General features: G+C 37.5%; 1 protein-coding gene and 1 pseudogene across 1 annotated transcript in view; one reads left to right on the top strand and one right to left on the bottom strand.

The window, feature by feature from the left end:
• The window catches only part of SLIT2 (slit guidance ligand 2), a 344,129-nt gene that overhangs the window by 217,635 nt on the left and 109,843 nt on the right, over positions 1-16,651 (bottom strand). The gene's annotated exons all lie outside the window — the stretch shown is intronic.
• On the top strand, positions 15,111-15,229 carry LOC111744199 (annotated as a pseudogene).

Raw genomic sequence — 16,651 nt, 5'->3', positions numbered from 1 at the left:
ACTATATATAATATATATTCCACATCATCGCTAACTCTTTGTGGTCCTCAGTAAGTTCTAAGAGTTTAAAAGGATCCTGAGACCTAAAAGCTGAAGACAGAGATATAGAATATGTTAAATGACAATATGTGACCTTTTAATCCTTGCCACTGTCACATTTCTCCCTCAGAAATTTCTGAAGTAAAAAATTACACTCTAAAATTAGACCCTTTTCTGGGTTAATATGAAGATGTTGTAATTATAATGACTGGGTCATTAAAATATGAAAATATAAACTTGTGAAATTTAAAGAGCCCGATGAGATTTTGGAAGTTAACATTTTCATTTTATTGACGAGGAAGCCAAGGCCAAGACTGATTCTCTGGCTCGTCATAAGTCAAGCAGCCAGTTCATGCAAAACTAAATCTAGAACGTAGTCCTACCACCGCCTGCACTTCAGTGTTATAACTTACATGAAACATTATTTCATGCAAAATCAACTAAATAATATTAAAATACTTTAAGTGTAAACATTTTCTTCAGGTCTAAATTTATATACCAGAAAAAATAAATGTATTAAAAGAAATGTAGGCAAAGCTATATGTGTATAGTGTTATAGAATCTGCATATTTTAGCGATTCATTCGTCTTCTTCTACACATTTTCTATCATCATATAAAATGAGAGAAAACAAAACTTGAAAAATGAAACTCATCAAAAGGATCGATAACGTGACTCTTCTTTCAACACTTATAGGGTGCATGGATGTGTCCTCCTATTAATCCATGTAAAATCTGAACAAGAAAAACATAAGAAGCAACCTAAAGAAGGCTCGGTTCTCCAAGTTAAAATGTTTAGAAATCACGCCAATTGTGACTAACCGTTTAATATCTACTTAAATACATACGCACTAGCTCTAAAACAGGTTTTCCATGTTTTGTTGCTCCATTCTTCCTAATTAGGATGTCGATGATGCTCTAAGAAATAAAAATCGCCATAGAAAAAAAGGCTAAATCTCAAATTTGACAAGAGCATATCGACGTCCAAAATGTTAACAAATCTCAACTCTGTGGCTTATTGACATTTCTTGTTTTTAGAACTGGCAGAAAAGTGATCGAGCTATGGAACATAAACTCTGAGTTTATATTGTCACAGCTTAAAAGCCACATAAGAATTTCTTTAGGTATTAATAGGCAAAAATTCAGTAACAACTGAAGCTATGTCCCTATTTACTATTTATAAAAGGAACGGGAAAATAAGGGATGGAGAAGCAAAGGACACAGAAAGGTGGGTTGGGGAAGGGAAGAACAGGAAAGGCAGGAAAGGGGAGAGAAGAGAGAGAAGGAAAAAGTAAAGAATGAAGAAAGTAGGAGGTAGGACAAGAAGGGAAAAAATAGGAATGGGATCGGAGATTTCAATTAGCAAAAGACTCCATTTATCAGCCAGAGAGTCAGCAGAGAACTATTGACTCGGGCGATCAAAAGGACTGCACTGTTTAAGAAGAGCCCGTTTCAAATGCCAAAGAAATGGCGGTCTAGATCGAAAGTCCAAAAACAAAGTAGTTAGAGTGAAACTGAAAACAGTAGATTGAAGTGCGATTTTACTTTATTTATTCAGGGAGCAGTCTTTCTCTTCACATGAATTATAAGCAGGTTAGGAAAGTAGAAGTTGCTGAAGGTATTCGGTTGCCTTCAGGGCTAGGAGCATCTTTTGTGCCACTGAAGTCCCCTTAGCCTCAGGTGCTTAGAGGCCAGAGGGGCAGAGAGTCAGGACTAGGAAGGCAGTAATAAGGCTGCCATCGCCTCCTTCCTTCAACTTCCTCAGACTTCTCCCTAAGCGGGTTGGTTGAAATTGCTGATCTCCAAGCTCCATCGTAGCTCAGAAATATATAATGATGATTTTGAGTAAAAGGCAACCGAAAGGAAACATTTATCTTCAACTTGGGAAGTAAAAACATTATCTAGGACATAGTGAAAACACTGACTCTGGCATTTTCCACCTAACTATGAAAAAATAAGACAAAACAGGCCTTTTCTAGTGTTGAACAACGATTGTTACCTGCCAAAGGTACAGCTGTTTCCACTTAAGTTTCCTCATTCTTCCCACCGACCTTGTCCAAACATCCACTTAGTGTCCAATAAAAAATGAGCACTTTTGGGGGGGCACAGTTATGAGTTGAACTGTGCCTCCCACCCCGTTCATGTTGGAGTTCCACCCTCGGTCACTCAGAACGTGACCTTGTTTTGAATTATGGTTGCTGCAGATGCAATGAGTTAAGATGAGGTCATTAGAGGGGACCCTAATCCAGCATGACTGGTGTCTTTACAAAAAGGAAACATTTGGACACAGAGAGGAGACAATGTGAAGAGATTCGGGAGAAGACGGCCTTCCACAAGCCAAGGAGAGAGGCCGGGCGCAGACCCTTCGCTTGCAGCCCTCGGAAAGAACCAGCCTTGCCGACAACTTCCCTGTGGCCTTCGAGCCTTCAGAACCGGGAGGCATAAATGTCTGCTGTGTGAACCATCTGGTCTGCGGTGCTTTGACATTCGTCCCCAGCAAACTCAGAAAAGTCTACTCTGTGTACCTGCCGCCGTTCCGCTAAGCGCCCTGTGTTTATCATTATATATCATCCTCACTGTATCTTCATAATGAGCTATTATTCTAAAACCCACTTTTACACATTAGGGAAGTTGAGGCACAGGGAAGTGATGGTAATGACTCACATTTTATATGTGGCAGAGCCAAGATTCAAACTGAGGCAGTTTACTTCAGAGTGAGTTTAACCACTGTACACATTGCTGATACAGAACAATTCCGAAGAGACAAAGCTCACAGGCTTTGACGAATACTTCTTCCTTCCAGCCCTGCTCACCGCTGGCCCTGCCAAAACCACTCTCACCTCATTGGTCCCAGCGAACCCCTACTTCTCTTATAGCCTTTCCTGGAATGGACGGGTCCTCTTCTATATGTTACTCCAGAAAAGCACTTGCTACATGGTATTATGATTCCTATTCAATCATTTGTTTCTCCCAGTAGATTCTGAGCTCCTGGAGGAACTGGAATGGGGTCACATTCAGTCATTTTTATAGATGTGGCTCCTAGAAACCAGCCTAGCACATCAAAAGAATTCAATACATATTTTTCAAATGAGTAAATTAATGCTAAAAGAAGCCTCAAGGAATTTTGTAGGAGCTAACTTTATTAAATACACATACTTCTACCCATGTGTATTAACTACACATACAAATTCACTATATTAAAGGGCAGACAAAATATAGGATTGACATCAAAACTGTAATACTCATCATCATTAAACTTATATATAAAAAGGGAAACACTTTAGTCTCTTTAAAAGTTTCCTTCAAAGCAAATGGAATAGACTGTTTATGAAACATTACATACATTAATGAGATAGGTGTTTCAGACGTTGGGATTTATATTACATATAATTGAAAAGTAAAATACAGAGGAGCTGATCCAACGGAAGTCAACAGTAGAGTTCAAGTCAATGGCAAAAGCGGTTTTCTTGCGTGTATAGTAGAGTCAGAATAAGCGGATGTTTTTCTTACAGCAAGGAAACTTTGGGTCTCCTTTTCAGAAAGCTGCTAAACTAATTGTGATTATAGATTCCCTACCAACTTTAAAATACCATGGGGAGAGAGGTCACAGATATGTGTTAGCTGAAAGAAGGGACTGGAGATTAGAAATGCCCTTCACACATACATATAATGACATTCAGTATCAAACACCTATTATTTACAAGAAAGTGAGTCGGCAATGGGAAAATAATATGTAAACACATTCCCACAATACATCCATATCTGGCGGTTCCTTTAAAGACAACTTCTTTCCATTAGGTCTATAAAATAATATGTTTATCCTATCGTAGACGCATTTAAAATGAAATAGGATTTGATAATAAAAGATATAATCTAAGAGATCTTTTCAAACTCTAGAAGTAAATACTACTCAACATCAATATACTTGCTTTCAACATTGGTATTATGATGTTTAAAGCTGTGAATGGGCTTAAACATCTTGCCTTTGCCTTGCTTTATACTATCCAGTATTTCTACAAGTATAAAATTGAGAGAAAAAGTGTAAATATACCACCGAGGATCATAAAAGTAAAAAATAAGAGTTTTCCCCAGTGTAAAGTCAAAATTTAGCAGGATTTATGCTACAGAACAGAGTAAAATATAAAAATTAGCAAAGATATTTACATTTACAAATAAAACAAAGTTAACTCTGGAAGTTAGAAAATTAATATATAAATATATTTTCATATTTTATAGGTAATATTAAATCATGACTTCTTCAAAAGTCTAATGTATGGTTACACTAAGCTGTATTTCACTTTTTGGGTTCTTTTTCCACTTCAATCTTTATGAAATTTAATGAAGCCAAAAAAGAGAATATCCCATAATCATGGCCATATAAAAATCACTAATTCTGAAAGCAGATAAATCTGGGTTTGAAGTCAACTTCTCCCCTTTAAGCATCATTTGATATCAAGCAAATTACTCTCAAAATACATTTTCTTCATCTGTATAATGTTACTAAAAACCGTACCATCCCCAGGACTGGTTTGAGGACTAAATGAAATTACGCTTCAGAAGTACCTGGCATAGCGGGTGGTACGCCTAAACAATGCCCTGCCGATGTTGGCCATCGTGACTCTAACAGTGGCTGAAGAATTAGAACTGGAGCCTTCTAAGCTCTCGAAGGGACAGAACGATGAGAATAGTGATGGTGGTAAACTGAAATCTTTCTTTTCGCTAAAAATGTATTACACAGAATAGTCATTTAATAAAACCTAAGAAGTAGTTGGGCATGCTTTATTGAGTTTCTCCTTTTAACTACATAAGTAAATGTGCAATCATCAGGCAAATTAAGAAATCCTTGCAAGAACACAGTATCGTGGGGCTGAATCCATACATATCCACAGATGTGGAAAACAGCCCCAGAACACCCGCTGTCCATTCAGTGGATGAAAAGTAATTTGTCACATATCTCCTTTTGGTTCGGTGTGATGATAGATACCAATGACAACCTCGGGGGATTTTTCAATCTTTGGCGAGCAGCAAGGAAACAAAGTACGCACTGCGTGAGAGGGCTCTGCTTGCAGGGAGCATGAACTGCTATGGGAACACGGCTCGGAGAATCTGTGGCATCTGATAGAATCACTCTGGAAGCTGTTAAAGAAAAGATAAGAGAGGACAGCACAGAGGCCCCTATGACGCCTGCACATGGATTTTAAAAGGTGTTCCTTCTTCAATACGGTTACAGAAACATATATATGTTGGAGAAATGTGCTTTGTTATCCCGTTGGAAAAAGCATACGAAAGAATGTTTGAATGTGAATGAGTCTGGTGGGTGTGTGACAGGGTGGTCTCTGAGTTTGTGTGTGTATATGTATGCGGGTTGTGTGTGTGTCAGTGTGAATGTGTGTGGTATGCGCATGACTATGTGAGTGTGAGAGTGTGTGTATGTGTGTGAGTGTGTAGACAGACTTTTACTAGGTCTAATTAACTTCCGGATGGATCTCCTTAGAGGCGGTACTCTCGTGCATTCGGGGGCCTGCATAAGCAGAGTGGCGGCTCTAAGGGGTGAGACATCTAGAGGTAGGAAGGACGAATATGAAAGCAGGTCATTCCCAAAATAATTGAAGATGTCCTTTACTATCAGTGGCCATTTGTTGAAAGGAAAGCAGTACTATTCGAAAAATATTTCTGAAAGAGAACGAACACACATGCTACCCAGTGCCTTGGTCACTCAAGGATGTTGAGCAGGGGGCGAGTCTGGGATAATAAATACCATTTATCAGACATATGTTTTCTCCAAATCTCCAAAATTACGCATGAGAGTTGGGACTTCCTCCATTTTACAGGAAAATGGAGACTTAGAAAGGTTGACTGTTCAAGATCTCCAGATCAGTCCAACTCCAAAACCCACGCTTATAGTCCTGTCCCATAGCTACTCATCAAGGTCGTGAATTCAGGAAATGGAGGATGGTTTGAGAGGAAAGATAACACATTACCTTTCACACCTACTAAGTTTGAGATGCCCATGGCAGGTCGAAATGAAAATGTCTGTGGGCAGTGACAGGACTCTAACCACTGAGCCACGGCCCACTTAGAGGCCAGATTCCTGTCTGTGAATCGTGTTGCTGGGCCCAGGCATGTAATGTACGCCACCAGCTAGTCAAATCTATACCGTAAGTACACAGAAGGGTATTTAGTTTGAAATCCTATTCTATCCCAAGATGCTTCCCCTTCCTTGCATGTTTATCCCTGTTTAGCCAGAGGTGTTGATTGTCTCCGGAAGGGTGAGAATTATTAGCACAGAAATTTAAGAAGAAAAAGAAGTCAATTGAAATATTTAATTTTCGTAACAGCGTTTTTGAAGTCTACCCCAGCCTATGCTTGTAGAAAGTGAAATGAGTGGTCCACACTTTGAAAGCTCTCACACATCGAGAATGAAGCCCGGCGCCCTTTCCTACTGGAGAGGAGCTGTCGCCGTGTCCGTACATCTGCCATGGATGGTCGCACGGAACTGCTCCAGCTGCCTGATCGAGAGGAACGAGCAGACGGAAAGCACCGACTCCAATAAGCTGAAGACCCGCAACGCCGTCCGCGACTACGGGCTGATTCGCCGCCAGACGGCGGGCGTGGGGCCGGTGGCCCGCGGCGAAGGCGCAGTGGTCATTCAGAAGCGGAGCCTGCGCAGCCAGAAGCCTGTGACGGGGAAGAGGAAGCGGCCGTGCCACCAAGAAGAGCTCCTGAACCCGCCACCCCCCCCCCGGGGCATTAAGGTTTTCGGTTGCTTTTCTTCACCACCACCACCACCACCACCAACAACAACAACAAAATAATAATAAAATAAAATGAAATGAAACCTGGCTAACTCAGGTCATCCAGTTGTGGTTACAAATATGATGTAAAGTGGTAGTTCTCAGACTCTGGTGGACATGACAATGACATGACAAGCACCTGGGCGACTTGCCAAAACACAACTTGCTGTCCCCTCCCGCCCCCCAGACAGTCTGATTCAGTGGTCTGAGGTAGGGCCCTAGAATTTTCATTTCTAGCAAGTTCTCGTGAAGTGGCATTGTGGGCACAGGAAACGCTCTGAGAATCATTTATGTAGGGAAAGGCCTCCCTCACATACAAAGTAGAAAGGCTTTCATGGAAAGAAGATTGGAGATTTGGAAGGGACATCAGAAAATGATACGTGAGTCTCTGATGCGACAACAGTTCTAGAGCCAAAGGGTAGAAACTTAAAACGCAGCCACATCCAATACCCCCAAATACAATGAGCGTTAGGGACAGGCTGACATTAAGCTGGGGCTTCGCTTCCTTTTTACAAAAACAGAGAAGCAGGTGAGGAACAGGGAAGTTTGTAGACAGAGGTCCGTCCGTCTGCAGCTCCCTGATCCTGTCTGGCTTGGAAATGCTGTGCAGAAGACCCAATCCTCCCTGTGCACCCTCGAAAAGGCAAAGCAGGTCAAGAGGACTCGCAGGCAGAGAGGGGTCGACCCAAGGACTCCAGAGAGCAGAGGTGTAAACTTTTCTGTAAAGTGCCAGTCGATACATATTTTAGGCTTTGTGGGCCATGCAGTCTTTGTCACAACTACTCATCTGTGTTGTTTTAGAGCTAAAACAGCCATAGACAATACATAAACAAATGGGTGTGATTGGATTTGGCCCATGGCAGCTGGATTTTGTTTGCATGTTACATTTTCTAAGTCCTACTATAAACCATGGGGATCTCAGACACCAGAAGCAAAGAAACTTTCACCTTTAACAGCCTGTATAAATAAGCATTATTACCCGCCAAATGGCCATACCTTGGTGGACAAGGACACAAGATATTTGGAGACAATACAAGGCACTGTCTCAAGACAATACTGAATAATACCTCTGATCTCAGAAGAAATCAATGAGACAAAGACAGCACATAGACCAGACGTATCTCCTCCTGTTGTTATGGCTCACTGGAATTTTCCCTGCTCCCAGCACCGTCTTCTGACAGAAAGAGAAGAGTATGGACTCACTGACAGAAGACACATTCCTGACATGAAATAGGAACTTCAAATTGTCTGAGGATTTAGTTAACTGCAATTGAATTCATCTGAAAAAGACCAATATAAAGCCCAAGTGGCTGAAATAGCTTTATTTAGCAAAGTCGTTTTCTCTCTCCATCACTGTGGGCAGAGTCCAATTATTGACCAATAAAATAGAATATTGTTTTTGTATGTCTGAATGTGATGTATAAAATCCACCCCATTACCGGATAAAAAAAAAAAATATATATATATATATATATATATATATATATATATATATATATATATATATATATATATATATTTCTGTCAGGAGCTCTCCTAAAATCAGTCAAGATATCAAACACTTCCTTACAGCACATGTCAAAAGTAGAACTTCCATTAATTCCTCATATTTACTGCTTTCAGAGCACCTGTCAAATTTTAACATGAGCATGCTTTACTTTTTTAAACTCCTACCACTAGACCAAAAGCCTCAATTATAGAAATTACTTAAAGGAAGTTTTCCAGATTCCAGCAAAGACCCAGGGCAGAGTAGGTGTTCAAATTTTACGTTGAATTTATTTGCATTGATTTTTTTTTGCTTGACTAAAATTAAAGTCATTACGGTGAAACCTCCTCATTAACTTGTTCTAGTGGCATCTATTCTGAGCACTACAATATAGAGGATTGTCGTGGTTTACCTCAAACACATATAATCATTTTCAATTATCTTTTTTTAAAAAAGGCCAAAAGTTGTGTTTAGAAATTTCTTTTTCCTGGGGGCTATTGAGAAGCTTTAATCTGAGTCAGTATGTTAAATTACTAGTCTTAGAAATGCTCTCGCATCTCTCTCCCCAACACCCTCCCAACTCTAACTATTTTTCTATCTCATTGCACTATTTAGAAAATCTGAAAAATTAATAATACAGAGCTAGATGATATATATAAGTGGTTTCAGTTTAGCTAAAAAGTCCCACCACAAGTTCCTCAGCGTCAAGAATCACGTTTAGAGAACTACATAAAACAAGGGGGGAAAAAGTTGACAAGGAAGACTTCTTATTGTATATAACTATCAAGTTTTCAAGAATGGAAAAAGAGAGAAAGCGTGAAATAGAGTAGTGTTATGTCTTCCTTTACAAACCAATCAATCTTTAAAATAAAACCAAGAGAAATGTTGTGTCCAGGGCAGGCCACTGAAAGAAGCTCCGAGCCTTGTTACTTCTCCCGGTAAGAATGGGCTGAACGGATCCAGCCATAAGTTTCCCCTGACAGGATCAATCTGCTTTCTGCAGAGATAATGACTAAATCCAGCTATGACAAAGAAGGAACCATATTTAAAGCCCATTCTTTCTTCATCCCAAACACTGATGGCAAAAATTGGAGTAAATTGGAGTAGGGGGCAATGAAATGAACATAGCAGAAGTCTTTAACGACCTGAGCTATTCGAGGCATATAGAAAAATTTCAGGAGAAATAAATGATAAAATCTTTCGCCTCGGAACTTTTCTGAATCAGTCAAGAGGATAACAGAGAAATAATATGTACAGATATAAATATATTTTATTTGGAGTTATAGGCTATGCTCCAGATATTTTCTGAGACTTAAAAGTGTATCAAATGCTTCTTTAATTGGTTTAAAATAAATATTTGCATTAATTTCTTCAGCTTTTTATCTCTATATACTGGAGCTGAACACAGTACTACACAGTTTTATAAAAAGCTTTGAGACGAATGGTTCTCTGGATATATTCTACTTGAAACTACATATTGTCTGTTATTTTCTCAATCAGATGAACATTTTTATTAAGTTAGAGAGGGGCTCCCTGATTCTGCCATAATGAGAAACATCTCAAGGACCTTCCCTAAAAGAATAAAACACCTTTCAACTTATGCCTTGGCATAGAGTAGGCACTCAATAAATATTTTCTTGAAAGAGCAATTCCTGAGATAACATTTTTGGATGTGATTTTGGGCTGTATTTTCTTACTTAAAAAAACTGAACAACTTATTTACTGGGGATTCATTGGATTTCAAAATACGAAATGGCATTTCATGATCTAAATACAGCTTATGAAACACTGAAATGCTATGCCGCTCGACGCTCTTGCTTATAGGTCAGCTCAGTTCTTCTTGTATCCTATTTATCCACTCCTTCAAATACCTCCTGAGCTCCTACCTTCATTGTCAGAGGCATGCACATGCAGTGAAAGATGACAGGAAAACTAACAGCTATTATTTTGCCTGCACAGCATTTTCCCCCAACATCACATAACGATTGTGGTGGGATCATCAATTACAGTCCTCATCTACCACTCAGCCTCCAGAATGGTCACCTGACCCAGGCCTAGCCAATCTTAATATTCTACTCTTTTCCACGGTGATTTGTCAAGGAGTGGAAATTATGGCCAACCAAGGCTAATCATATTCCTCCTAGAAACATTTGATAAATGCATTTGGGAGGAAGAAAGGCTCCATTATTCTGCCATAATGAAAAACCACGTAAGGTAAGAGCTGTGAATGGCAATCTTATATACAGTGTGTTGAGAACCTGTTTAAGAATGCAGTAAACAGAAGGAAATAGAATAAAGAATGAGGGGAAAAGAAGAAGGAAAAGAAAAAGAACAGGGGCGTAGAGACAGAGAGGGAAGGAGGATGGATGAGACTGAGGATGAGAATAGACACAGGGGCTAAGAACAGACACATCATTTTTTAGCTTCTGGTTCAGACATATCTAAAGCCAGCCATCCCCTAGACTTCCATGTCAAATAAGCCAATGAATTACGGAATAAACTAGTTAAAATTATTTTTCGATACTTGCAATTGAACGAGTCCTGCCTTATACAGTCTTCAACCTCAAGATTAAGACACATCTGCACATAGCTAATTACAGTTATTTTGCCTTTTATTGTGAAAGTTAAAAAAGTTCTATTCCATAGGAAAATACCAAGGGCAACTCACAGGCCTTCAGTCAGAACTGGAGAGGATGGGCAGCCTCTACATAAGATGTGGGTGAAAGGCACTTGAATGAGCATTCCAAGTGGAGGGATGAAGGTGAGTAAAAGGCAGCGTGTTAGGTATTATTCATTCAATGACCCAATCGCCACTTGCATTTCCTTCTCCTTAGCCATCTTCCAGGTAAGGACAGCCATGAAAGAGTCTCGGCCAATGAAATGTGAGCCAAACTGCTGGTAGAGTTTCTGAGAAAACTTTTATTTTACTGAGAGAGAGAGAGAGAGAGAGAGAGAAAGAGAGAGGAAAAAAAAAAGACACAAGATAGCACCATCCTTATTTTTGCCCCTTTCTTCTTCACCCTTTCCTTTGCCTGGAATATGGATAAAAAGTTGGAGATTCAGCAGCCATTCTGTGAACATGAGGCGACAATCAATATACTATAGCCAATATACTATAGATCAGTGGTCCCCAATCTTTTTGGTATCAGGGATCAGTGCTTCTATGAGAATCTAATACCTGATGATCTGAGGTAGAGCTGAGGCCGTGATGCTAGCTTTGGGGAGCAGCTGCAGATACAGATGACACTCTACGCACTTGCCGGCTACTCCCCTCCTGCTGTGCAGCCCAGTTCCTAACAGGCCATGGACCGGTACCAGTCCTCGGCCTAGGGGTTGGGGATGCCTACTCTACATGGTGCAGCAGAGAGGCAAGAAAAGCTTAGGGCCCTGAAGTCATCGCTGAGGAGTTACACTAACCCTAAACTGCCTATCTACTTCTAGACCTTTTTATAAACATATCAACAGTTTAAGACTCAGCAAACTGTATATTCTGTGACATGAATCATTCCTAACTGATATGGGGATGTAGAAGATCACAGAGCATAAATGAAAAAGAAAATCAGAGTTAACATCCAGCAGTTAAACACTTACAGGATGTACAAATGTCTGTTATGAATAGTTGGCATCTACGATGAACCTGTTTAGTTATATGATTGGAGAATGACCACTCAGATTAACGAAAAGTTTAGGCAACTGAGAAGTATGAAGCAGTAAGAGTTGAAGTTGGAAAGAAACTGGGAATAAATTGTGGTGGACCTGAGTATAGCTTTACTTCATAGAGAACATATACCATTTCTGCATATGTAGAGATGAAACATGCTATATTGGTGAGTTAATTTCATGCAATAGTGAGAAGAGCTATCCGAAATTCTTACATTAGCATGTAACACTAGAGGAACTTCACCGTATACTGCAGTTAACAGTTTGATTTTGTGACCTCCTAGTACCTCAATCCACCCCTGAAAGTTTATTTTAAAAATTAATTTAAGAGTATTTGGGTTATAAAATTCACAGCCTACAATTAGTTATTAGATCATTGAAAACACCTGGCTTCTCACAGGAGCTATTTGCTTCCACTGACTAATTTACATATTTGAGAGAGAGAAAATGAAGTTTGAGCTTTTCTCAAAATAACCTTCAGAACAGGAAAATGTCTTACATGAAACAATTTTGAATATAATTACACAAAATGGCAGTTAAGTTATTAAGCATACAAATTTTACAATTAAAGAAAAATATTAACTAGAAAGGAAACTATTAGACGATGGTTATTGTCTGATTTTTAGGTTATACAACTTAATTTGACTTGGATTTTTTAAAGAATTTCTTATTCTTAATTATCTGCTAAAATAAGAAACTGGTCAATTAAGTGGTTTTTTTTTTTTCATCTTTGAGGTGAACTAGTAAGTGAATAGTCCAGCCATCCTAAAATGCAGACCCTTTATTTTTCAATTATTTGAACCATTATTGGAAATGAATGCTTACACATACTTGCATAAGTGCAGTCAGACAGAACACAGAAAGCTGGCTTCCTTGATGCATTGCTCCATTTGCAAACACTCCATGGGGCACAAATGCTGCATCCTGGTATTTCTCTGAGTGTAAAGCTTGCTTTTCAGAATAAATCATTTGCACACAAGCTGACAGGCATAATACCCTGATGGACGAGAGCAAAGACCAACTTTGCCTTCCTTGTTTCTTTCAAGTTGAAAAATCAATTGAAGATGGCCTTTCTGATCTGATTTTTTTTGACACATATACAAGAAAATAACTTTCCCTGTTGCTAACTTAAAATAGACACTGGAAAACACTACTTCAAAATATGTTTGCAATTTTTCAAGCAAAAACAGTTTTTCCTCCATCTTCCACAATTCACAGCATCTTTTTCAAGACAGCAATATTTCTAGCTCATTAAAAACATTATTCTATAATGACCTTTTCTCTTATAATTTGTTGTAGGAAAATACATGTTTCCTAGTTTTTTTTTTCTATCAACTTTTATGTTTAAATAGTCTCTTTCTGGATCCTTATTGAAGTGAACTGATTTCCTTATTCATAAAGCTTCTGCACAGGAAGTTTGTGTAGCTGTTCACAGATTTCTTTCTTTTTTTTTTTTTTTTTGAAGGGGGGTCGTCTTTCTGGAAGACCTTTCATTTTATTGACTGTAGTTTATTATTATTTGTATTGTTATCATTAACTTACTCCAGGAATACATTGCTGTGTTATAAGAATTTACCCAAACAGAAAGCCCGGTGGAAAACAGGTGGTCCTACTTTTATTCATTATCAGGGGACAGAAGTGAAACTCAAGGACAGAGACAAAAGTAAGCAAATGTAGATGCGAATTCTTCTCAAGTTCATATTCTTGTCTGCAAAAATAATTATGGTAAGGAAGACACACTACTATCATTTAAATTATCACTGCAGATTAATGAAATATATCTTTATTTTGTTTTGTTTGGGTTTCCAAAATGGCATTCTGGCTTAATCGTATTTTTTTTTTTTTTGTTATAAATGTTAAAGATCATACACATGTTTCAAATTAAGAAAATGACAAATCACAAATATTTGTATTCTCTTATTTTAATGTCATGACTGTTTAGTCTACATTCTTTTTTTTTTGCATGAGAGTCACTGTAAATTACTCATTTAATAATATTTTTAATTAGACATCTGAAGCAGAATCTAGTTCTAGGGTTTATTTTTATTTCATGGCTTTTATTATGGTTTAATAGAACATAAGTGCTGTTATTGTTTCAGTATTAAGGTGTACTTAACCTACAGACTGAGTCCCAAAGTGATTTATAAACATTAAAATCTCTCTTTTAAATATTTTTATTCCTCCTGGAAAATAAATTTTAAGGAAACATTTTAATATTATGAAAAATAACACTGTAATATTTAAGTTATATAATCGCAGTGTATGGTTAAAATAAGTTAATTTATAAAAAACAGGAAATCAAAACCTTTAAGATTAAGTTTCAAGAAAAATAAACACTTATGCATATATATTTTAGACAGTTTAAATATTTAAAAAGTCTATTTTTTAAGAAAATATACACACTGCTGGGGACTGAGAAAAGATACAGATTATGAACAAAATTAAAAGAATTAAAACTTAGCATTCTCAGAATATGAAAATTAATTTAACTGAAATATATATAATCCACATCAAAATTATGACAATTTGCATAGCACCTTAGAAAATTAAACCAAGAAAAACAAGCTCTTCGGTTTTTGTTGTTTTGTTGTTTTTTTTTTTGCATTTTTCTCAGGATCCAATAAAAGCATTCAGAGTCTGCCATTTCTCAACATACTTATTACATTCTCTCCAGATTTTGCTCCATGTTCTTATCATGGTATTGTCCCACTACTCTCAACCACCCTTTACTCCCTGACTCCAAGCCCCATCAAAGTTTTTAAGTTAGGTGAATAGATCTGGCTTTAATAAGATCTTTTAAATTTTCAAGTGAAATCGGTATGGTCTTTGTTCTGATCCAGTCTCACAGAGTGTAGTCATAGGCTCTCTCACCTACCTCCAGGAAGACATCATCTATTGTGAGCGAAGAGGAAGAGGTAGAGAGAGAGGAGAAGGCTATGCTCATTAGGCTGTCCCCTGGAAAGTACTTTTAATCAGGAAAAACCAGTCATTTAGTCAATATTTCTTTCTTAATGTAGTGTAGCAGAATCAAACAAGAGACAAAATAAAATAAAATAAAATGAAGTAGAAAAGAAAAAATATCATGAATGGTGTATCCTGAATCAGATTTAAAATCACTTTAAATTTCTGAATAGTCTATGGCCATGCCACCCTGAACGTGCTCAATCTCCTCTGATCTGGGAAGCTAAGCAGGGTCGGGCCTGGTTAGTACTTAGATGGGAGACCATCTAGGAAGACCAGGTGCTGTAGGAGTTTAAAAAAAAAAAAAGTTTCTGAATAAATTTATTAATAAAAATGTTTAAAGATATCTAATATTTCTCATTCAAAAATGCTTTTCTGTTGTAGGATCTTTAAAAGTTCAGTATTGCATTTTAATGCGATGTACATTCAACAGGAAAGACCAAAGTTTTTAATGCACTGGTACTTAGTTACTAACATTTTTATAAATTTGGATTTAATACTACCACTGACGTTAACAAAGTGACTTGCACAAGCTCTATAAAGACCCTGAAATCTAGAAATTTAAATGCTCTGTTCTCCAATTTGAGCTTTATTTTTTAAAATATTAAATTAAATATTTTAGAATTTTAAGGGTAAAAGCACAGTTAATTGATTTTTTTCTTTTTAAAAACATTCCCCCCCATTTTGAACGATGACCTGACTACTACCACATGTCAATTCAGATTGATTAGTTGTAAGCTCAGATGTCAATCAAACCATAAAGGCCCAATGTTTCTGAAAACATCTTCCTTCTTGGCTTGGAGTTCGTAAAATACTAAAAGGGGAAATATTCACTTGTACAGTACAGGAAAGTACATCCGCCATAGTCCAGGTCTATGTAACAATTCAGTGCTGGATACAACTGACATTTCTCCCTTGTAAGAAAAAATATCTTTAATTCTAATAAAAAAGAAATATAACGTAAATAATACTTTCCCTAAATATTTATTATGGACTTAGTTTTATTAAACGAAATTGTGTTGCAAAATTCAGTCTGTGGTTTTTGAATTTATTTTTAAAAATCTTTTAGGTTCTTCTTCTGTAAGAATATAACTGCCAGCTTTGTATATATTAAGAGTCCGATGCATATTTGCTGATTAATTGGTTGATTGGTTGGATGTATATAGATACATGAATGAAGGGATGGGCAGACGGACAGATGGATAGATGGTTGGATGGAAAGATCAATGAATGATGAATGGATGATAGATGGAAGAAGGGAAAGAAATGAGGGAGGAAGAAAAGGGAGGGAGGAGGGGAGGAAGGAAGCCCTCCTATGAAACCTAATATATAAAGCATATATACCTGGAGTGAATCTAGATGAAGAGGATATGATGTTCTTCAGGAAGGTCCTGCGGATCTTTTGGACATAGTGTGAATGACTCACCTAAGCCTTTATATTAATAAATCTCCTGGAGGTTAAAATAAATAATCTGTAAAAATTAAGAATAGCCTCTTAAGGTAACTGTCAAATACTGAACATGATTATTATTTGTGAATCAGCTCTGATTAACAATTATTAAGAACTTTGATACAAAATGAGAATAAATACATTTTTTACATAATAAGTAATAGCTGTTTAATGTTGGGCAAGTTCCTGAAATTTTCCATTCTTCAACTGCTGTGTTTACAAAATAGGGATATAGCTCACAGATGACTGTAAAAATTAGAGTT

This window comes from Pteropus vampyrus, unplaced genomic scaffold (genome assembly GCF_000151845.1).
Source record: "Pteropus vampyrus isolate Shadow unplaced genomic scaffold, Pvam_2.0 Scaffold5, whole genome shotgun sequence".
In the NCBI taxonomy this organism is placed as follows: domain Eukaryota; kingdom Metazoa; phylum Chordata; class Mammalia; order Chiroptera; family Pteropodidae; genus Pteropus; species Pteropus vampyrus.
The sequence above is the reverse complement of the archived record's forward strand: the minus strand, read 5'-3'. Positions and strand labels throughout refer to the sequence as shown.